Source organism: Anoplophora glabripennis, unplaced genomic scaffold, assembly GCF_000390285.2.
Source record: "Anoplophora glabripennis isolate ALB-LARVAE unplaced genomic scaffold, Agla_2.0 scaffold32, whole genome shotgun sequence".
Taxonomy (NCBI): Eukaryota; Metazoa; Arthropoda; class Insecta; order Coleoptera; family Cerambycidae; genus Anoplophora; species Anoplophora glabripennis.
Window position 1 is genome coordinate 702,195 of NW_019416220.1, and position 25,020 is coordinate 727,214.

Here is a 25,020-nt window from a genome sequence, read left to right on the forward strand (position 1 = left end):
TATATTTGCAAAGCTTATTATATTATACAGGGTGTTTCTGAGATAAATGCGTTCCTTGAAAAGGGTGATTAAGTTTTTCTCATCATCTTCTCTGGCAAATGGTCCTGATCTCATTAATGCTTGGTGGTTGGAATGATTTATAGGAGTTTGATAAACAAGACTTCTAAGACGGTCCCAAAGAAAAAATCGAGAGGGTTAAGATCGGGAGAACGACGCGGCCACGGAAAAGGACTACCTCGACCTATCCATCGATCGGGAAATGTGGTATTTAAATAAGCCCTTACTGCCCTGCTAAAATGAGGTGATGCACCATCGGGCATAAGCCCTATGTTATTTCAAATATTTAAAGGGACGTCTTCCACTTACGGGTTAAGGTGTTCCTGCAATAAATATAGGTATTTATCAATATTTAAAGTGTCATCAATGATATGTGGTCCCACTAAGTAGTTTCCAATTATTCCCATCCATACGTTAATGATAATTAATTTTTTATTGGTATTTTGTCTGAATAATAGCATGTGGGTTTTCGTCACTTCAAATATGCAAATTGGAAAGCGGTAGGCGTAAATCCGAATAACTTCAGAAGCATTACATTCTGCAAGTTCGTACATTAAATGAATATCTGCAAATTCTTCATAGTTAAAATCCTCCTGAATCAACAAATGGTGTCAAAATGATTTATGACAAATATCTAACTGCTAATTATACACTACTTATTGACAGTCATCTCAATTTCCAAGATTTTAAAAATGAATCGATATTCATTTTTGATACAATACATGGATGTTGTTAATAAAATTCGATTTTCTCAAAAACGGTATAAGATATCGACTGATATACGGTGTACCTTTTTTTATGCAAAGTGAGAGAGAAATCGAACTATGAAAGAAAAATGTCAAATTTGGCAACGCTGTCAAAGATGTATAAATTTAAATGGATAATTTCGTCTGCTCCTGTATAATCCAAACATATTGAATATCAGTTTAAACTTGTAAATGAACATTACCATGGGTTACTTTAATTGCCCAAATTTCATTGTTGTCGTGGTAACGATTTAGAAGTTATAATTGGAATTTGTTTTTCAAACTTCTCTCTTTGAAGGCCGATAGGATTTTTTTTATGAAGTAGGTACTATAACTATTTTGACCTCCCCTGTATATCACTTCATTTTTGACATGACCTTTCCGGACACCCTGTATTAATTGGAAAAAATGTTTACGACCTGAATCCGATATTCAGACTCAGCGACCTAAAAAAAATATGTATGAATTTTTTCAGATTTTTTCAACCACCTTTTCTTAGCTTGACCTTCAAATGACCTTGAACCTGACGTGATAGAGCTTAACCCACCTCGGCATCGAAATCAGCGACCCCAAAAACGCCTGGGTATCTCGGCAGAGTCAGGTGTGTTTTTTTTTTTTTAATTGTTTTACTCGTTTACATCGCTAATTATATCCTCAGTTAAAATACAAGGTGTACGCGTTTTTTGTAGCAGGACTTTCACAACTTGTACTAAAAGTCCTTTAACAAAAATGTTCATGTAAACATATATGTATGTATAGATGCGTCGTTTTCGATTTACAGTGTTCAAGTTTTCTTAAAAAAAAAGTAACTAACAAAATAGTTGTATTTTTGATAGCTAAATCTGAGAAAAATTTCAAACTTACCAAAAAGCAGTGGCGTACCATATTTTTTTCTATTTTTATCAAGCTGGTATCTTGTTGTGACGCCACTGGAGAAAATAGGACAAATTAAATTATGTGAGAAAATGAGCATTATTATTACAAACAAAGTTGCCAAGTTTCAACAAGGTCTAAAAAGGGGTTTTCGTTTTTCGAATAAAAAATCAATTCTCATTTTAAACTTGAACACTCTGTAAATCGAAAACGCATCGATACATATATGTTTACAGGAACTTTTTTTTAAAGGACTTTTAGTACAAGTTGTGAAAGTCCTGCTACAAAAAACGCGGACACCCTGTATATGTACACATATAATATTCACGCTGTACAATGCTTTGTGCTGAATATGAACTAAATTAGTGTTGAATATTTATGTAATTTTCGGCTACCAAACAAGCTATCTACTTTAACGCATTAGTTTCTAAAAAGGGTCTGGTTTTTTTTTAGTTACACCCAGTGTCCAGCTATTGTTTGTATTCCCTAAGTTATTAACAGCTGCTGATTGATGGCACCTTATTTATCTCAAATGGTATGCCACTGATCGATATAAATATTTTACGGAATTCACAAGTCGGAACCCATTATGTAAAATGAAGTTATTACAAAAATTTTAATATTCCGTTATCGGGGAAGCAATTAAGTCTGAGAAAATTAACTCAATTATAGCTCGCCTATTTGTCCTTTTGTATAAGCCGAAGTTACATCAAGTCTGTACAGGGTGTACTGTCTATGCGTGCTCTAATTAAAACTAATCGTTATTATGCTTGGCGACACTCTGTGCTCTTTGGGTAATATGAAAGAAACTAAGGCAGCATTACTAGTTAGTCCTTGAAAAAAGAACATATTTTATGGAAAGTGATTTAATTAGTCTCCTAAAGCGGAGCATCGTGAAATTACCAAAGAAGTAAACCAATCAGAACCGAAAATTGGTCTTCAAAGCGAAGTAAAAAGAATACGAGGTAACAGTTCCAACTAAAATTATCATGTTGCCAATAAAATCTGTGTAGCTGGAGCTGTTGCGCAACTAAAAGCATTTTGTTTCATCACAGAAAAATCGTTATTGGAATTATATTATTGCAACGCTTTGAATTCTCGGAAAAGAAATTCTAAACAACGACAATTCACCACTGACTGCATCTGACCTTAAATTATTGAATTTCACTATTTTCTTTGGACTTATTTTTATTATTAATCTATGACTATATCTATTTTTCCAAGAAAAATAAATTTGATTAGTTCTACCAATTGTTACAATAAACATTGGGATGATTTTGGTTGTAACAGCTCCAACTGTAACAGGCCGTAAAAAGTATTAGATTTTAGAATGTAATTCTAAAAAATAATATACATAAGGTGTGAGTAAATAATAATTTACAATAAATAAACTAAATAAACGTTAGTTATAAACGTAAATTAAATATTGTAAAGTGGGATAAATTCACATATGTATTGTAAATCTAGAAACATAAAAGACCTGACTCAACAAAAAAGGTACATAAGCAATTTTTGCTGGATTACCTTTAGTACAACTCACATAATAAAAGTGTAGATCCCTAGATCTGGGTCCGAGGTCCGGAACATTTTCAAAATTGCAAAAATGTATTTTATCTGAATTTTTTACGTATATCTTGGAACCTATGCATTTTGGAAGAATATTGAAGAAAGTTTTATAATTGAATTTTGCACAATATACTGTAAGTTAAAAATGTTTAAATGTATTACCGATGTTGCAAAATAGCAATAATTGATGAAAAAAAGGCAAAGAAGTTTTTTGAATTATTTTTTTAAAATATTTTAATTGCTTCGAGGGCATTCTAATTTCAGTAAAAAAAAATTTAGAGTATAATAAAACAATACACCAAATTTCATTAAAACCGGTTCGATAGTTTTCGCAAAATAATTTTTTGAAAAAAATTTTGAAAAAAATTGTTCGAATTTTAAATATGTTGCAGAGCCTCAAATAAAGCATACTTGAAATTTTTTTCACATAGAAAAGACCGCTCAACCTTTCAAATGGTTTCTGAAAAATTGAAATCGGTTGATTAGGACAGCCACAGTAAATTTTTGAAGTTAAAATTTTTTTTATTTTTAAAGAATTAGATTATATTTATCAATTTGCAATTTAATTTTTTCAAAAATTATAATATACTCGGAAAGACGCTTCTTTTTTAAAAAAAAAAGTTAAATTCCGTTTATTGGTTCTCGAGATATAAGCGGTCAAAGTTTATCGGCATTTGCAGTTAATATAAAAACAATTTAGCAATAATCTTTGATCCAGTGGCCTCGTTTTTCCGAGTTCTAAGCTGGAAAAAAATTTTCATATCCATAAGTTATCGGCAACATAGATAAATCAGCGGAAAAGCTGTCGCTCACGAGCGCGAAAAGTGACTCAAAACACGAAAAGTGGGGGAGGGGGCTTTCGCTCCGAGAATGAATTCGGAGGTTCGAAATGCGAAGGTACGAAAAAAATTGCATTATCTCGGCTTCTAATGGACCAATTTAGATCTTTTTTTTTAATCCGAAGTCTCGCTAGCCAAGAAATTCGAATATCGTAATGCCAACTGTCTAATTTGCACATATTTTGCTATAAACAAAGTTTATTATTTATGCATTAAATATACTGTATATTTTACTCTATGCTTATTGCATTTATTCAATGGAAAAATTTGTTTACGTATATATTTCAACACTCTGAATATGAATGTATTTAGTTACAATTATTTAAATAATTTTTGTTATTTGGAAATTAATTTTTTCGTTAAATACGATAAAATTAAGAAAAAATAGTACTTTAAAATTATAATTTTTGAAAAAAACTAAATTGCAAGTTGATAAATGTAATCTAATTGTTTAAAAATAAAAAAAATCTACAGATTTCAAGTTTTCAAAAACCATTTGAACTGTGTGAAAAAATTTTCAAGTATCTAGATGCTTTATTTGAGGCTGTGCAACGTTTTGAAAATTTTTTTTTAATTTTTTTCAAAAAATTATTTTGCGAAAACTATTGAACCGATTTTAATGAAATTTGGTGTGTTGTTTTATTATACTCTAAAGTTTTTTTTACCAAAATTAGAATGCCCTCGGAGCCATTAAAATGTTAAAAAAGATATCCGAAAAACTTGATTATTTTGCCTTTTTTCATCAATTATTGCTATTTTGCAACATCGGTAATAAATTTAATTTAAATTTAAATTTAACTTGCAAAATTCAATTCTAAAATTCTTCTTCCTCTTCAATATTCTTCCAAAATGCATAGGTTCCAGATTTTTGCAAGTTTGAAAATGTTCCGGACCTCGCCTAGATCTAAGGATATACACTTTTATTATGTGAGTTGTACTGGGCAGATCCGCCCTGGTCTAATAGAGCTAATTAAAATCAACTAGCTGTTTCTCCTGTTCCTCGTTGAACAAACATCATGTGAATTGTAACTAATTTTGGGCGGCTCTTACAATAGATGCATTAATATTATCGATAACTTCAAATGTAAATGTTGTGACATGTTACAATTGACAATGCACATGTTACAATTGAACACATGTTACAATTGAACACATGTTACAATTGACAGTACACATGTTACAATTGATATCATCTTGTTTAATCAAACATTTATGTAACAAGCAAAAGCAAAATACATGATATTGAGCGCTTCAGAAATTATTCAAAGAACTTTGGGGATATAGTAACAAGATGCGTTTTCAAGTAAACAGTAGAACAGAATCAATAGCACGAAAACAATTATAATAAATTTATTTCCACTGTTATGAGGCATTAAATTAAATTTTACTGACCTAAGATAAATTCAATAGTTACGAATATGATTTTAGAATTATGTTGAAATATAAGAAACTACGATACTTGTATTGTTGCACTGAATTTCCAATCACCACTGCTAAAGGGCAATCAAGGAAATTACACGAATTAATGCTGATGTTTCAATTTGCACTCCCTGATTCAACTAACCCTTATTTTTTCCAAAATCGTAACGTGTGGTAAATTTGAAATTAGTTTTAGGTATCATAACAACGTTGTGCAAATATTATTTTACGCTTAAGAGTACATTTCGCAGATTTCTGAATAATTTTAGAAGGTGAGGAAAAGGAATGTTCAACAGTATTTACTTAAATTAAGTATTCTCGTTCATGTAATAACTGTTTAGCTCAGCTCATTTCGTAATTTGTAGGAAAACAAGGAGCTTTCCTCCTACATACACACCAGGAGAGCATTGATTTTTAACGAGGTAACCTTTATAATAGTTGACTCTATCAGTTGTATTTCTTTTCAAGGATTTCTTCCAGTCGCAGAAGATTCTACCTTAGACATAAACTATAATAAGCTTCCGGAAAGTTTTCTCATCCGATCTTAGACATCATTATTTGAAAGCGAGTCCTTTACCATTTCGCCTTGAAGAAGAGCTATTTATTGATTTGGTGTTTGTTCTGGGCCCACGTCATATTAAAATCTCCTTTTATGAGCAACCCGTAAATGTTGGGTAATATCGAGAGCCGCTAAATTCATTCCAAACTTTGTAAACTCGGAGGATAAGACATTGTTACAATAATTTCTATTAAAAGTATTTTTAACTGCCGGGATTTATACGCTGGCGAAAAAACTGAGGATTGCTCATAAAATTTACATTTTATTTTATGGCGTTATAGTCGTTGCATCTCGCAAGTATGTTTGCACCATTACGAGGAAACTTTAAAACTGATGCCATGTTCGTAAACTTTTTTCAACGCAACGCGATTCTAGTATTAACTTACAAAAATTCGATTCACTTGGAAGAAAGATGCTAAATCTTTACTGTTCTGCATTTTTCTGTTAATATTTATAATTCCATACGAAAAGGAAAGCTACCTGATGAAATAATTCCAAGTAATATATGGAAGCAAAGGACTTTCTATTAGACTATAGACTATCTATTTTTTACGTTAAGGGTGATAATAGAACACATAGCTTGTGTGAGCTTGCTTCAGTAGTTTGTAGGCACTGGACTTGCACACAAACTAGTTATTAAAGTTAAGGTTCGTTTCCTTTTAACTACTTTAATAAGTTTGCTGGTAACTGATTAAGGCATATTAATATTAAAATAAACACGTTCTTATTTATTTCAGTGCGTTTGTAGCAGTAGGTTATTTAGTATTTACCTTTCATTTAGTTTAATAACAAGAGTCTTGAAATGTGTACGATTTACTTTTAGTTTATTTTATTTAATCTAACTACTTTCAAACTCGTAATAATTTAAATGTAAAATTAAAAAGGTTGTAACCAAAGGTCTATTGTTTATTTGACATAGTCTGTAATCGTCATTTGTTTGACATTTACATTTTCAGTTCATCATCATCAATTATTGATTTCTAATGATAATGATGACAACGATGATGATTTGTTGGATTGGCATATCACTATCACTATTAAATCCATATGTTATGATGCTGAAATCCATATTAATGTACTGACAACTGTAATGTTTTGGTCGACCATTTCCAGTGATTCTTCCGTTCCGGTAGATGAGTAGCTCCATTATCGAGAGATAAAACTACATTTCTCTTCCCTCAGTTCATCTTGCTGTTAAAGAGTTTTAACAATGACATAATATCTAATGCCCCAGGCGATTGCGATAGTGTTTACATTAGTTTTGTTTTTCAACCGTCAATTTTCTAAAAAAAACAAAAATTACTTTTTCCTGTTTTTCAAAATTCGTGTAAAAAGATGAAAAAATTCTCTGTTCGAACATTTGTCGCCGATGATTAAAAGTCCGATATTTCGATGAAAAATGGTCGTATCGAAATTTAAAAAAAAGGAAATTGAAGCTGAATAAACAAGCTATCTGGTCCATGCATTGGCTTATGCTGAAAAAAATTTTTCCATGTCCGTGGACTATTTCTTAGAATTGCATGATAAGCGTAGCTCCTAAAAAATTTCGACCGACAGATCTAATTGTAAAATCTTAGTGATTCAAAATGCTTTTTTTTTTAATTCCCGAGCGACCATTTTTCACCTAAATACAGTCTGTCAAAAATAACGGAAAAATTTCGGAAATTCTTTTGCCCCTTTAATTGTTTGCATTAGTGTAGGTGTTATAAAATTTTATTTATTTCTTTCTTTGGGAAATTGTATTTGCAACAGGCCCCTGTACATTCAAATATTTTTTTCGGATAAGTACTAGATCACCCTGTATATATAACTGCACACACACCATCTAATTTCTCTTAGCACAGTTAATTTTGCATTGATTGTGTGTACAAGGGTACATAGTGGTGCTATGAAATCATTATGTAATTCCAAGTCATTTGCGTGAATTAAACGAGCAATAGGTACCGTCTCGTCTGCCTACTATTAACAGGTAATTTTACATATTTTCGTGTCTTGGTGAAAAATAGTGTCTGCCTTCGCTTTATAGAGAGTCCGGACGGTAATATAAAAAACACCAATTGCACAATCAAATTAAATTAAAATTATCCGTTATTTAGAAGTACCCGCTGTTCAAAGGTGTGCGAAAATAGAAGTTTTACTGTAATCCTCCACAAAGCCGCCTGGCATTGTTAAAGTTGATAACAAAATCAAGCAAATTTCTTAATAGACAAAAGGAGTAGTTTGCTGGAAGAAAAACCAAGGAAGCGCGCGGCAAACTTCATATTTCTATTTATTGAAGCGTTTGGTGTGTGAAGTTTCTTTTTTTTCCCCCATTATCAAATATTCAAAGAGGAGGGAAGCCCGACGAGCTCCTTAAACAAGATTTCTTAATTAAAACTAAAGATAGAGAACAGCACAGACCCGCCTTATCATAATAGAAGATTGAATAGGGGCCGAGTAAGTAAAAATTATGCAATTCCTTCCTCGGGACAAGAAAGACATTTTCAGCCTTGCGCTGCTCTCTCGGCTTTTGAAGCCGCTAGATTGATCCCTTTTCGATGGGATTTCAAGTAAAACAATCCAGACCTTAGGAGAGGACTTTGCATTAACTACATAATTGCTAATAACATCTAGTATTTATACACTTTTCAATTATATCTCACAAGAAATACATAAATAGTTATTAACAATAACCTTGGTGATGCTTACTTAATTACTGAAACGCGATTTGAGTACTTGACATATACAACAGGTGATAGACTTCATTTACTCTGTTAATTAGTCAATTAAGAAGCTCTTGATTGTAAATTTACCCATTTTTGTTAACACTTACATAGTTTGATGTTTATTAGAAGATTCCGGGTTATATTCGATTTAATTCGAGATCAATCTTACAATATCTTACAATTTCTCTCAAAATCCTTAAAAGTTTTGTCTACTTCAAAAAATATCTGACGCAGCTTTTTAGCTTTTTAACTAATTTATATTTTGTTTTCAGGCACGGACAACTACTATGGAATGGTACATGCTATGGGTAAGTTTGGACGTTATCTAACAATCGAACTACTTACAGAGAAAATAACTGTTGCATAATTGTGGAAGAGTATTCACTTATTAAAACTACCACGGGATTTTTTTTAACAATATCATAGAAAACCTTTTTTGGATCACAAATAATTAAACCGGAATTTGTGTTGGCAATAACAACAATTGCTTGAATATGATCATGGAATGAGATTCCATGATATATTCTGTCTGCAAGAATATTTAAATTAATATTCAATTGGAAATGATTTAAGTTACACCAGTCATTACGTCAATGCAAGAAGATACAGCATTAACATAAACGTTTAACAATAATGGTCCCAAAATTGAGCCCTAAGGAACCCCAAATAATACTCTAAACTGTATTGACTCAAATCCTTGATAAAGAACAAACTGTCTATCCTGAAAGTGTTACCTACTTAAATAGTTGATAATTTATCACAAACTCTTGCGCAATCAAGTTTGCTACGAAGAATTCTCGCGTAGAGGCGATCCGAAACTTTCATCGTATCAGTATAAATTACATCGACTTGATTAAGACTGATATGTATTGAGTTGGAAGTAAATTAGTATTTGTGGATCTAAACAGGTCAATTAGTAAATAGAAATTGTTACTTTCCTGCAATATTTTCTATTTTTTTGAGCTAAAAATACAAAATATTGCAGAAAAGTGACAATTTCTATTTACTAATTGACTTATTTCAGCGATTTCTTAAAATCTGAACTGGAAAAAAATATGAATTTTGTTCCGTCAGTTTGGGACAAAGTGTATATTTGAATTTCTAAGTAACTCAGTTAAAATCCAATACATATGGGAATTGATAGACGTGGTTAATATACAATACAGTTAAAATGTAGTCTTAATACCCATAAAAATTATTCCATCTCAAGAAATAAATAATGTTTTTCCAAATCTAATAATGTTCAAAGCACCAAAATTAATTGTAAGATAAAATTTTAAGCATCAGGCGGAATAATCACGATTAAAACTGCGTATCTTATACTATATATAGTGAAAATGTTATTTTGACTTTTTCTATTAAATATAAAATGTGAATAATCAAGTATTTACCATCCAATATACAGTACGCGCCTAAAGTATGGAATAAATTCAGTAAAAACGAAACAAATTTTTTTTGGAAAAAATCCTTGAAAAGGTCGATTTTTAATTTAAAAAGTACATATTTTAGCATAAAAGGCGATTTTCAACCGTCATTTGTTTTCGAGTAATGACGTCATCGACATTTTTTTTAAATAGCAACTCCCTATTTTTTTTCTTGATTCTGAAAAATCGTTTCATTATCGATCCCACAGTATTAAAATGTTGCCACCTTAGATAGGAAAGTTTTCGAGTAAATGACGATTGAATGTTAGAAAACCTAAATCAATTAAAATAAAGCAATAGACGTTATCAAATTTAGTTTTTCGAAATGCCTCAAGTTTTTTATGGATCACGTAGGTGTAAATCTTTACAAAGTGTCACTGTCATACCGACTTTCTAAGTATTGTATATGAAATTTATTGTTGAATTTAAAGTATTATGGCATATTTAACTGTCACACAAAGAATAGAAATTTTAATTCTTATCGGATGCGGTCATAAGACTAGAACGCAGCAGGAAGTTTGCGATTTATTTAATAAAAAACATCCGTATCAGCCAATCAACAGTAAGTAAGATAGAATCTAAATTTAGAGAAACTGGCAATGTTGTAGATATTCCAAAATCTGGACGTCCAAGCGTTAGTGAAGATCACAAACAGAACATTTTGATAAGTATGGTAGATAATCCTCATAATACTTCACGATTGGTTGCATTAAACAATGAAATTAGTCAGACCACAGTGCTACGTATCCTGAGGCAGGAAAAATATCATCCCTACAAAATTCAATTTGTGCAGGAACTCAATGAAGACGATCCCGACCGCCGCTTACACTTTTGTGAAATTATGAAGGATTTATGTCAAGTAAATAAAGATTTATATGGGCAAATACTTTTTTCAGACGAGGCCACGTTTTGTCCCAATGGTACAGTGAACCGTCAAACTTGCAGGTATTGGAGTCGGGAAAATCCTCATTGGATGGCAGAGACACATACCCAACACCCACAGAAATTAAATGTGTGGGCGGGAATAGTTGACAACAGAATAGTAGGGCCTTTCTTCTTTGAAGGAACCCTTAAAGGAGAAAGATATTTAGAGTTTTTACAAGATGACCTTGTTCCAGCGCTTGCAGTAATTTTTCGTAACGATAATGACCCTGATATTCCTGATGACACCATATGGTCTCAGCAAGACGGTGCACCTCCGCACTCTGCGTGCCCTGTTCGAGATTTTCTGGACAATTGTTTTCCTAGGAGGTGGATCGGCAGACGAGGACCGATAGAATGGCCCGCGAGATCCCCAGATCTTACACCCCTGGACTATTTCTTATGGGGCTACTTAAAGTCCAAAGTGTACGTTAATAGACCACATAATTTAGAAGAACTCCAAAATTGTATTATAGATGAAATACACAGAGTTACCCCAGAAATAATTCATAATGTGCAAGAAGAATTTCTACACAGACTTGCGTATTGTCAAGAAGTCGGCGGGTGGCAATTTGAACACTTAATTTAGGTAGAAAACTTAATGAATTGTATTTGTTTGACATAGGAATTGTTATTTTTTTAATGAATAAAATTTACGTTTTCTAACATTCAATCGTCATTTACTCGAAAACTTTCCTGGAACTTTGTCGGATCGACAATGAAACGATCTTTTAGAATCAAGAAAGAAAATAGGGGGTTGCTATTTAAAAACAAATTTCGATGACGTCATTACTCGAAAACAAATGACGGTTGAAAATCGCCTTTTATGCTAAAATATGTACTTTTTAAATTAAAAATCGACCTGTTCGAGGATTTTTCCCAAAAAAAATTCGTTTCGTTTTTACTGAATTTATTCCATACTTTAGGCGCGTACTGTATAAATATTGCAGAAAAGTGACAGTGAAAGTTTCATCTCTAGAAATAAATAATGTTTTTCCAAATCTAAAACTGTTTAAAGCAAAATTGTAAAGTAAAATTTTAAGGATCAGGCGGAATAATCACGATTAAAACTGCTTATCTTGCACTTATATAGTGAAAATGTTATTTTGACTTTTTCTATTGAATGTAAAATGTGAATAATTAAGTATTTACCAACCAATATATACATACAATTGAGTATATTTTAATTTTATAAACGTTAAATTAATAAGAAGAACGCAATCGTGGCAGAAATTAAGAAATATGAAAAAATAAATATTCGAATAAATGGCGAATGCGCTGGTGAAAACTATTAAATGGAAACGAGCGAATGTGAGATGTGTATTTAGAAAATGTGATTTAATTTTTGAATTGGCCATTAAAAAATGGTATAAAACAGGTTGTTCCATTTACACTTAAAAAAATTATCTTGTCAAAATTTGTACACGAATAAATATCAACGGTGTCTTAATAAAAACGAGCAAACTATTTTGTTTCCAATAACTGTGGAGTGAATGCTGATAGTTTGAGGGGAATCATTAAAGGAAAAATATGTGAAAAGTTAACAATTTTTAAACATCTTGATGTTTTAAAACTATTTATATATATTTAAACTATTTTAAATTCCAAAGGGTGTATATTTTCCGAAAAAATTGAAAATAAAGGTAAATCTCTTTGCTCACAGCAAACGGCAGAAGTAGATTCGTCGCAGACTCAGAAAACTAACATAATGGATAATTTAAAAGCAATGGAATTCAACCAGTTTATGTCAAATTTGCAAAAATTCATACAGAGTGTTTAAAAACATGTATATTGTGACGTTGAAGTTGAATTTCTAAATTACATTAAAGGATGCAGAATTAAATTTACTTTATAATAGTACAGTAAGATTTCCTCATCGCAGACTACCAGCAAAGGAAACATTTTCAACCACATTCGGTCGTCTCAGACAAACTGGGTCTTTCGGTATTCCAATTTATGCTGATGGACATTTTGCCCCATTTCAGGACGAAGTAAGATCGAATACTATTTTAAACCATTTCGATGAAAATCCATCCACGAGTGTCAGAAGATCGTGGAGGACCTGCAGCGTGGCCCGCGCACTCACCAGACTTGACACCGATGGATTATTTCGTTTGAGGTGCTGTTAAACAAAAAGTCTACGAGGTGCCAGTTGATACCCGAGAAGATCTAAGACAGCGAATAGTCCAAGCGTGTCGAGAATTAACTCGATCGGCCACTTCCTCCATAATTAGAAGATATCGTGCTTGTCTACAGTCCGAAGGCGCCCATTTTGAACAAAATATTTTTTAAATCATTTCATTTTTGATTCACTTTTCGCTTTGTCTAGGTATAATATTAATTGGTAATTTTTTGGTTGTTTCAATTTACAAATGAATTTTCATGTATTGTTTGCCATCTTATTTTATTTAAAAGTACACAACACAAGTAGATGAAGTGACTACAAACCGCTTGAAAAAATGTAGGAGTATTGCAAGGGTCGTTACGTTGTTGCATTACGACATAGTCACATTAGATGTTAGGTACTTAAATATTTCTATTGTTTTCATCATTTTTTTTTTCTAAAAAAAACACCCTATACAAAAAGGCTTATTTGACTCACATATACTCGAGACTAAGACCAATTTTAATAGATACTATATTTTTTTAGGTTTTATGTGGAACGCCTTCCTAAAGTTTATCGACAGAATCCAAAAGCACCCTCGAAGCACTCGCGAAAAATCAATTTTGCCATGAAACTGTAAGAGTTAGGAAAAAAGTTAATGTACACTTTTTGTCAATAACAATCTGTTCTATCTAAAAACAGCATCATTTTTTATTTATAGGGCCGTATTAATTTTTTTTATAATTTAATGAGTCCCCATAACTCCGCCACTGGTTGCTTGCGGGACTTCTACTTCTATGGAAAAATGGTATCTTATAAGAAGATGTGCCATGCCAAATTTGGGTTAAATAGCCTTCTTCATTTAGAAGTTATTTAAAAAATTTTTTACGCCCTATGTTTCGAAAATGAAGCGTTTCTAGAAAAAATGTATACTTGATTTTTTTCTTATTTCTTTATGAGGAATATCTCCTTAAAGTTTGTCGACTTAATCCTGAAACACCCTGTAGAGTAAAAGTCACAGTTGAAATTTTCTCTATCTCTATTTTTAGATATCAGAATAAAGAATTAGATTAAAGACATAATAATTACGGATACGCCATCTTTGGAGACGAAGAATGGAATGTTATTCGACTCGATTTAGGATTTAAGAGAATTGGAAACTTTCAGATATATTTTCAATACGAAACCTTTGAACTGCGGATAAGTAATTGCCATACAAAATGCATTCCGCTTCTCAAAAGTAGATATAGACCGACAGAAATAAGTTTGCGTCTGAGTTAGCTCTGCTCACAAACACGTACTCCTGGCGGTATGCGTTCTTTTTCAATCTCGCGCAGATCTGACTATGTCGGTCTGTATTCTAATCCAGCTATACCAGTTTCATACTAGAAAATATCAAAGGGTTTTTTCTTGTTTTTTTCTTTACTAATTTGTAATTTGATGGTTAATTAATTAACAACTTTTTGCGTAATCGTAGGAAGAAAGGCAGCTTTAAAAATCAGGTTAACAACTAAAATTAGGAAATTATTGCTAAGAATTAGTTACCTTTTAGTAGTAATAAAGCCCTGGAGTTTGGACTAATTAAGTGATAAAATAAAAGCTGTCTGAGCCCAGAGGAGCATAAACCTGCGAAGAAATAACTGTATATCTCAGGCGAATTAGGCCATTTATTATAAAAACGAGCGAAGGCGACCAGCGTTTGATTATTTCGAAACGAAGGCAATAAAGGAGGCTGAAAAGAAACGACTCAAATTGTAAATTCGCAGGGTAATATCTGTACCTAAATTATGCACAAATCGGCGGTTTGAATTTTAGCAGAGTCCGAGATAAAGTTAATTGGAAATTAAATACATATTTTATAATTTTCATTACTCGAGTAGTCTGTTAAGTTGTTATTAAATGGGTCCGAATCCTCATAATTCTCAACGTTTAATTAAAAATTTAGAAAGGCCGCGGCGGAAAGCAAAACCCGCCCTACAAACTTTCAAATTTTCCATACAGGGTGTAATCAATTAAATGCTAAAAGACAAGTGGAAAATGAAGGGAGCAAATAAATTAAAATAATCAACATTACTGCACTGCACTGCAAGTCAATTTGTCAGCAACTGAAATTTAAAACCGGTCGCCCAGTGCGGCTGTGTTTGTGCGCCGTTTGCCCGCGCGCGCATTCTACAACTGGGCGACCAGACCTGTATATGGGTCCGTCTAAATAAATATGGGAACAAATTTTTCAAACATTTCAATGCCGAGTTGCCGACCGAACCTTACTGACATACTTTGGTCTTCAATTGAGATCGGAAAGACTAAACACATGATTTATTTTCCCGTGGTAAGTTATATCAGTGCAGTACCAGCGTTGCCAGTTGTTACTTTTTCATAAAACTGCCGCTACTTACAGTTAACTTCACACCTGGTATGATATGACGAGATGGTACACGGATAAAAGACAAACTGCCACGTTATTCGGCGAAATGGGTATGACCGAATATGATCACTGCTTCATTATGTTGCATTTTTATTTTAGTTTGTGAAGTATATTTGTTTGGTGTAAGTGTATAACCTTATAAAGTTAATTATTTCAGTGTTTAGTGGCAATAAAGTCTATTTTCGTTTCGCTCTCATGCTAGATGCTGTTGGTGTATATTTATACGCTAGAGCATAATAAATATTTCCGTGAGATATAGAAATACTTGCGGCACGAGACACAAACAAAAAGTGTATTGGAACAGAGGAAATATTTATTTATAATGCGAGGTTGACTTTTAGATTTGTTGGGAAAAGTTAGGCAGGTTCTTCGCGAGTTTGGCGCATATCTTAAAAACAGAACGACACCTGCGTCCATATTTTGAGGAAAAGATACTAAGTTTTATAAGTGACAATTTTGTTTTTCTAACTAAGCAATCAATAGTGAACAATGTCGAGACAGAATAAAGAGAAATTTCGCCGGAAGATGTAAATACAGGACTTAATGCTCGAAAATAGTATTCCCTTCTGTAATAACGTATATAATATATACAGGGTGTGGCGTGTATAATCTATAAAAATTAAACTACAGCTTTCTGATGATATTTGTAATAGAAAAGTCTTATACGAAAAAGTTCTATCTTCGTGTTTTTTTTTGTAAATTAAAGTTTAATTATTCAACGAAAATGAAGGCTGACCCTGTGTTATTTATTAAAAACTTTGGAAATGTTTTTATGCGAGCCGAGATGCAACCTTATAATTTAAGTCGGTATAATCTAGTACTAGTAATACTAAAAGAAGGTTAGGTTACATTGTCAAAGTGCAGTCAACTGATTTTCTATTTGTTTTTATTTTGTAATTCCACGATAGTGACAGTGTAATTTTTATAAAGAAGTAAAAAATCAGAATAGCGTGCCGATTACATTAAAATGGATTTTCTTATTTCTTACTTTGCTTAATTTTTTAGTTTGTGCACAAAGTAGTTTTACAATGAACCGAGAAAACAATGCATTTACTATTTCCGAACGTGTCGATATGGTGTTAGTGTATGGTGCAGCAGGAGAAAATGCCCTCCACACAGTACTCGAGACGTAACGACACTTTTTGAATGAAATGTTTCCTCAGCGATGGTTTGGACGCTTTGGTCCTGTGCCCTGGCCACCTCGGTCACCTGATCTCAATGGATTTTTACTATCTTTGGAGTCACTGAAAGTCATTGGTTACAATACTCCAATTGTTAAGGTGGGAACCTTTCTGGAATTTTTCTCTTTTCTTTTAAATGTTTTTATTTTTTTTTTCAACATTTTGTATACACCTTTCAGCATAACACAAACATTGAGGTTTTAATTGTCTCTTACCTAAGAAACCTGCCAAAATTCTGGAATTCTCTTGTAAACAAATATTTTGAAACATCAGAAACGATTAATTTAGCATTTGGCAAACATCCAAAAAAAAAACAATATTAACGCGGTAACTATTGTGGATATTAAGCAACGCATGTCGGTGCATTTTTGTTGGGCTGAGAGTATTGATTAAACACTGACGTTTTACGTGAGGTCCGAAGGCAGCGTTTCATATTATAATAGCGGGGCACGGAATGGGACTGCGTGGCCAGACAGTTGACAAATATGGCCATTTAGACCCTTTACACCTAGACAGGTTTATATCTCTCCCGTTCGGATCTGACAAACTTGCCCCAGCGACCGATTCGCAACACCCAGCTGACCATCTCCACCATATCCCTCGACACCTCAGGCCATGGCAAATGACGCCTCGCAACTTTCCATAACCGGTAAATTCTTATTAATTTCCTCCTTCAAACGAAACATTTATTGATTCCTTTTTAGCAAATTGTTTAATTTTGCTATAACTGTAAATTTATGCAAGTTACTATCTAACAAATCAGCATCATGGTTTTATATCGACTGAAACTGTTGCTACTTCAGGAATACCTCAAGGATCTGTTCTCGACCCACTTTTATTCGATATGTCCATTAAAGATATTTGTGATAATCTAGCTAACGTTCTTTTATACGTAGATTACTTTCAAACTGTTTTCAAGAGTAAACGAGTAGTAGTAGTAGTAGAAAGATATCACATCGCCACTGAACATATCAAAGAACCAAAGAAATTGTGTCTCGTTGCGCTGAATTTAAAGGTTTCTTTGTAATTCTTGATACCATATTAACTTTTATTCCTCACGTAAATTACATTATATCTAAAGCCAATAAAAGTCTTGGCCTTAATTAAGAAGCATTTACAAGGTAAGCATTGTCCCAGTCCAATCGTCCAATCAGGTTTCATCATTCCATATCCATCCTCATTAGAAGCACAAGTATCACAACCCCGTCACCATTCTTTCACATCAAAACTGCACCCAAACCAATGCAATTGCTCCTGACTTTGCTCGAAGTCTTAATTATTCCAAAACGATCATGACTAATTTATACTTTACGCGCTGGTGCAAAGGAGACATTTTTGTTACTTTGGACTCTCTGCGACTCCTTGTAGCAAATTTGCTCACGGCGAAGACATCAGAACACCATCGGACAAAGTAAGGAGCAGAATGCTAATAACATCAAACAAATGTTTCTTTTTTAATTAAAACCAAACAGAGTGAGTTGACCTCACTGTTCTCGCATATTTTATACACGTACAGTTACAGAAGCGAATTTCCCCGAGATATAATCTTTATTACCTATTTTTTTGGGGCATTACTTTAAAAATTTACGACGCGACAAAAGTTAAAACACCCCGCTAAAGAATATTATCGTTATTTAAATTTAATCTGTTAAATTTAAAGGCGCTGTAAAGCAGGAGTACAATGTTTGCTTCGAATTAATTAAATAATTTCAAGCGAAATCGTAGGAGGCGTATCTTAGTTTCTTTTGATCAAGCAAGCGATTGTTTATAGAAACGATTCTGTATCGAACGCCAGCGGTTTGCAACCACCACCGTCGAAGTCAATATCCAGAAACGAACTGTGAGCATGATCATTAAATTTTTTGCGTAGTGTACACAGTGTAATTATCTAACATTGTACACTACGTGTAATACATATTAGTGCGTAATATAAATTGTTAACGTGCCAGTGCAGATAATACGCTCGCAGTTAAGTTTCTGGATATTGACTGATGCAGTATCGTTTCTTGCTTGACCAAAAAAAACTAGTGCATTAAATATTTACACTACGCGTTAGTGTGCAGTTTACTACTAACACATGTGTGTAAAACTACTTAAATTCAATCTGGAAAATTCAGGAACGCTGTAACGTAGAAGTACAATATTGCTTTGAATTAGTTAAATGATTCTAAATTATAAGAGGTACACCCTCAGAGTCAATATCTAATAAATTATTAATTGGCACTAAACAAAAAAAGTAGCTACGGGCGTAATTATATCCATTAGACCGCTAAATTTTTACATTACGCATTAATTCTTATTTGCGTAATGTACAACGTGCGTAAAATTGTTTAAATTTAATCTACTAGATTTAAGAGGGCTGTAAAGTACAAGATTTGTTTCGAATTAATTAAATTATTCCACGCGAGATCCTAGTAGGCGTATCAAAGTTTGCAACCATGACCGCCAGGGCCAACATCCACAGAATTAATATTAAACAAAAAAATTGCTACGTGCGTGAATATCTGCACTAGTCCGTTATGTATTTACATTACGCTTAGGGCATATTACGCGTAGTGTACAATGATTATCTACACTAATGTGTTAAATATTTACATTACGAATTACGTAGTGTACAGCGTGCGTAAAATTAGTATTCTACGTATAAAAATAATTACGAATAACCAGGAAAAATAGGGAAAGTTTAAAGGAAATCTCTGTTGTGTGTTTTTGGTCTATTAAAGGCTGCAATCTACTTACCAACGATGTTACCATGAATAATGAAATACCGACCGAGTGCAGCACAAAAAGGCAGAGTTGCCCAAACAAACTGATTTCCACATAAAATACCTACATGTCGTGAAAAACCAGGTTTAGAATTTTATAGCCATAAAAGCGTTATAGGTACTACACGGGGAGTAAATCAAGGCACTAAGTACAGAATTGTGTGACAGGGAAAATGCATAGACAAGACAGCGGCTATCTGAAGCAGCTTCAAACGTGATTTATTGTAACACACGACCTGTTGTGACCAGACCAGTTTTATAGTATATATAAAAATGAAAAATTCATCCGCGAATAAAATATTTTAGAGCATTTCCAAGAAGTTTTGTTTTACGTGTTATTTTTTATGATTCTCCAGATACATGTGACGGTTTACAATGTTTGTCTGGATGAAAACAAGCCTAATGATACGCAAGTAACAAGTGAGGGTATATGGAGAAAGCATTAACTTACCTTTCACCGTCTTACATATCTCAATTATTATCAGAGAGCTAAGCTTTTTGTTTGTTTGATAAATGATGCGGCTGTTTTTTTTTACAATGAATGTTTACCGCCTTTTTGGAAGCTCTGGAGGATGCGATCAACATTACATTTATTTTTCTGCTATTAGCCGTTCTTCAGCTTCGGCTTTTATGCTGGGAAATTTATTCAGAAAATGGAATATTACGTTTAATCGCACACATAGTCCAACAGGTACAGAAATTAATTCTTTAGTACGACTGGAATTGGTCAATTACAAACAACCTGATATGATGTGTCAATGTCTTGTATCTTCCCTGCGTATTCAATATTTCAAAACGTGCGTAATTATTTTAAAAAGAAAAGGCAGAATAATTCGAGTGTATATTGTTCTTGGTCTTCGAAAAGTTTTATCGGAGTATCCTATTCAACTTTAAATTGGCCAATCCGGTCCAATTGAGTAAATAATACACTCGATTAAAATAAGCGCCGAACTTGTGTAACTGCCATTTTAATTTCACGTTATAAGAGTGGGAAAAACTAAACTCTGCAGATTTTAAACTGGAACTCAGCCGGGTAGTTATTTCTGGAGTAGCTTTAGTTTTAGAAGTAAGTCAAAATGTTTGAGGTGATTTATAGATATTTGTTCGTTCCGTCTTGAGAGTCAGATAGTAGAAAAGTAGATCACTAGAGTTAGTTTACTCGAGCAAAGATCGTGACCAATTCGGCGCTCTCAGAGAGGACTGAATTTGTCGAAGCAAAATACTGTATGTTCTGCATTACGATGCATAATATACCCGTTCACGTGTGCCCCGCGTCTGCTTGGCAACACAGAGTTTTTATTGCCTCTCCCGTGACGGAATTTTAATTTGAAAATTTGCTCCTCTGGCACAGAATAAACATACGCAGCGTGTCCAAGTTACCAAGGACTATAGGCTGGCGATTCGCTTTGTTGCAAACTTTGTTCTAATGTTACGTAGCCATTGATCCGACCTTCTTTTGTTTCGATGATTAAAAGCTAGGCCCTCCAGCTGGATAGACTGATTCACAACTTATCTAAGAAAAAATTGGTCCATACAACAAGAGCACTATGAAAACCACAGTAATACTGAATAGCCATTTTTCAAATCGCTGAAGCAGTGTGCACATTTAATTTGTAACATTTGTAACGGTGTGAGCGAGATATAACCTTCAAAGTGTGTTACACCTTAATGGTCATAGTGACAAAATTGTAAGCATAAAGAAAATGCACATCAAGTGACAGAACCATCATGGTATAACCGCGAATGCGTAATGCTCATATTTTGTTTTATCGTGGAGGAATATTTGCGACCTTCCTTGTACAAAACATTTTACCGCTTAGCATCAAAGTATATATTTTAATGATTTGCTAGTCTGCGGGGAACCGAATAAATGATAGTACATAAATTCGCCTCCAGAGTGAAGTTTTCGACAATAACGAACCAACTCGACAATGGTTTGTTTGTATTATAGACAACTTTATTACGTGTTGGTGTAATAATTCCAACGTAATAATATCCCGGCATCCACGGATGCATTTTGCCGTTTTTAGCGTCGACAAAGGTGAATGTACACTACGCGTCATCTCTTAAAAGTATGCTACATAAAAATTTAACACAGAAAAGCATTGTATTTAACGCGTATGATGCCACGTAGAGAAAAATTTGGAAACTGTTACCAATCTGTTTGAGTAGAATTCTATAAATAACGCCAAAAAATTGCAACAAAATATCATAAAATTGATGATTGGAAAACATTCGAAAGTCATAATCTCGTTGCGCAATAACCCCATAACCCCGAGGTTTCATAACCCCACGACCCCGTAGCTTCATGACCCCATGACCCCGTAACCCCATCACTCGGAATGTGCGAGTGTAGAACCTTGAAACTCAGTGCCGATATGAATTTCATTAGTCAGGGGTCTGAAACTACATGGCTGTGACTTGACGGGCTTCTATAACCCCATAACGTAATGATCCAGTAACACCATAATCCTGGGTGTGCGAGGATGTATTACCACGAAACTTGAGAAGCTAAATAATGTTGTAACTCAGGGGTCGTGAGTTTTTGAGATAAAAATCGTTCAAATAACAGGTTACGGGGTTATCATGTTATAGGGTTAGGGTTATTAGTTCCAAAAGCGCTGACGTTTCGAAATCAGTGAGTCAAAGTATACTATGCTTTTTCAGTATAGATATAAAGAGTGACTGTAACACAAATTTGTATACCCCACATGATGGGTCTACGGAAGCTTGCATGCCCTGAGTTAAAGGATTATAGAGTTAGAGCGGTACTACAGACCCAATGTTGAGGTTACAGGGTTATTGGGTTATGAAGCCTTCCGAACCAGTCATGTAGTTTCGGACAGCTGATGTATGATATCCATGTTCCCGGGTTATAGGGTTACGGGGTCATGGGGTCATGGAGCTACGGGATTATAGGGTTATTATACAATGAGTTCATTAATTCGAATGATTTTCCAATCGCTTTCTAGAGAAGTGTCTTGATATTAGAATCAAAATACGAACTGATCCGGAATTCTGTCTTCAGGGCCCAACCAACCCACTTTTTTTATTTTGTGGCGCTGTGTTATCATAGTTTTAACAACAATAAAAACGCTACTTTTGCTTCTATAAATTCCAGCGCTTCTAAAAATGTTTATCGCTCGTCACAGTTTTTTTTCTTAAATAAGGATACTGTTAAACTAAAATTATAACATTTTGTCTATAGGCTCTGCAGGCTACATTTTTCTTACTGTTAGAGGTGGACTCATCACCTTATATCATTGTAATTGCAAGAGTCTTCTATCCAACTAAGGAAAAAATATACAGGATTTTCAATAAAACAAAGATTAAGCTTGCTATCATATTTGAAAGTGTCACAACACCTTATACATATTAATTGGGAAAACTTTTTCTTTATTTCTATCAATGAAGTTACCATCGAACACACTATCGCCACAATACACTCCTTTTTCCGTGTGGGTTACTTAATATTATGAAGTAAAATGATACCCGTTTGAAATCACATCACGTATTACAGTTTAAAGCCGAAATCAACGTTTCGTGTTTCATCTCATAAGCCCCAAAAAAGGTTTCCCGCTTACTGAAACAACAAAGGTTTATGTTATTTGTTGGGTATAATTTTACCGAACAAATTAAAATAACTTTGGAAACGGTATGCGGCGACTAAATTTGTGTTATACTTAGTTAAATATGTTGGATACGCTGTCATTTTTTGTACGTTACCGCACTTGATCGAATGGGGAAGCGTATAAAATAAATATCGCAGAATATTGTTAATATTTTATCTCTGATAAATATTAATGACGCGAAATTTAAATGAATCTAATCTACCTACTATATGAAAATTCAATTAAAGAATAATCGAAGAGTAAACGTTTTTTAGCAAGGGATTCAATTTTGACAAAAAAATAAATAGAACACTGTATATACACACACACACACATTCAACGCGAAAAGAAACCCGGAGAAATTCTACAATCATATATATATATTGTCCCAAAATAACGACCAGACTATTTACAAAATTCAAAAAATTTTCACGAACTTTTGAGGCCATCTAGCAGCCAAACGAAGCGATTTCGGGTATACATGGATGGATTAGCCTAAATCTGCCTCTTTTGAGTCCACAAATCTGTGGCCTTTCGCTGTACACGTTATTTTGGGACATCCTGTATATATATATATGGCGTTGAATCTGCATGGTCTTCAAATTAACCATTTGTTTGACGACGTTTCGGTATAATCTCATTAACAATCTTCAGGTCTTCTTACTTCGGCTTATTGCTTATTGCGAAGGCTTGAACAATTGAGCAAGAATTTAATGTTAACATCGTAGGCGTAGGCGAGATTTTGCAAAGTAAGAATATGGGTTTACTATTAAATACGGACTTATATTTTTTAAATGACACAATAAATATGTATTCAAAAAGCGTGATGTAATTTGAAAATGTTATATTCCAGTCGTCATATTCTTTCGCGTAAAATTAAAATTCAACTATCGGATCGGTTCTTAGCCAAAGTTAGTCATTTGTATTAAAAAAAAACTAAAAAAATATTAAATTAGCTTACCAGTACTCAAGATTGCATTGGTAGTCCGCAGTAAATCTGAAAAATAAAGAAAACATTATTTTATTGACGGCTACACATAAATGTCACGAAATTTTAGAATAAAAAGAAGAATTTGAGAGTGTACTCGTAAGGTCTGTATAAAAGCAGTTGTAAGGGCAGTATTTATGTAACAAAAGTAGTTATAAATGTGTTGATTTTTAAAAAGTGAAAGTGATGGTGCGACAAACCGAGACTTAAAAAAAATAAACCTAAAAAACCTGATATACTTACAACTATCCTTAGTTGTATATCAAAAGAAACTCAAGATGTGTAGAACAGAATTTCCCATAGTCAGTCTGGGTTTTTGATGCATCCTGCAAAGTTTTATTATTTTTAAATTTTCTAGACAAGTGATACAAATTCAGTAACAGCTCGTCAAATGTTTGTCAAAGCTGGCAAGTTGTTTATAAAAGGTAAAAATATTAGAGGCCCTAGTATAGAACCTTGAGGCACCCCTACATTAATATCCAGTAGTTCATGTGTACAAACCATGATTCTTCCGCCTCACAACTGTATGACGAAGTTTACTACTTGGTTACGATTTTGCGTGAAATTGTAGGAGAGAATAAACAACTGCGGCGTTTTTCCTTCCGCGTTGTTCTTGACCTTAATACAAATCTTAGAGGAAATCTTATCATTAAAAATCGGGAAGATTACGCCTGCTTTCCGGTGTCGCAGTGAGGGGGGCATAAATTTAAACAACACATGGAGAAGTGGCGTGAAATCTTCCCGGGGATCAATTCCGTTTATTATTGCCCTGGGACGAAACTGAAATTTAAGTGGCTTTAATGACGGTCTTGGAGTTTTCACAATTTGGAAGTTTTA

General features: G+C 33.4%; 1 long non-coding RNA gene across 1 annotated transcript in view; it reads right to left on the reverse strand.

Moving 5' to 3' along the window:
• Positions 1-25,020, reverse strand: part of LOC111691385 — a 131,394-nt gene that overhangs the window by 60,517 nt on the left and 45,857 nt on the right. The window contains exon 2 of the long non-coding RNA XR_002762933.1: positions 24,157-24,192. This is a non-coding gene — a long non-coding RNA (uncharacterized LOC111691385). The remainder of the gene's footprint in view (positions 1-24,156; positions 24,193-25,020) is intronic.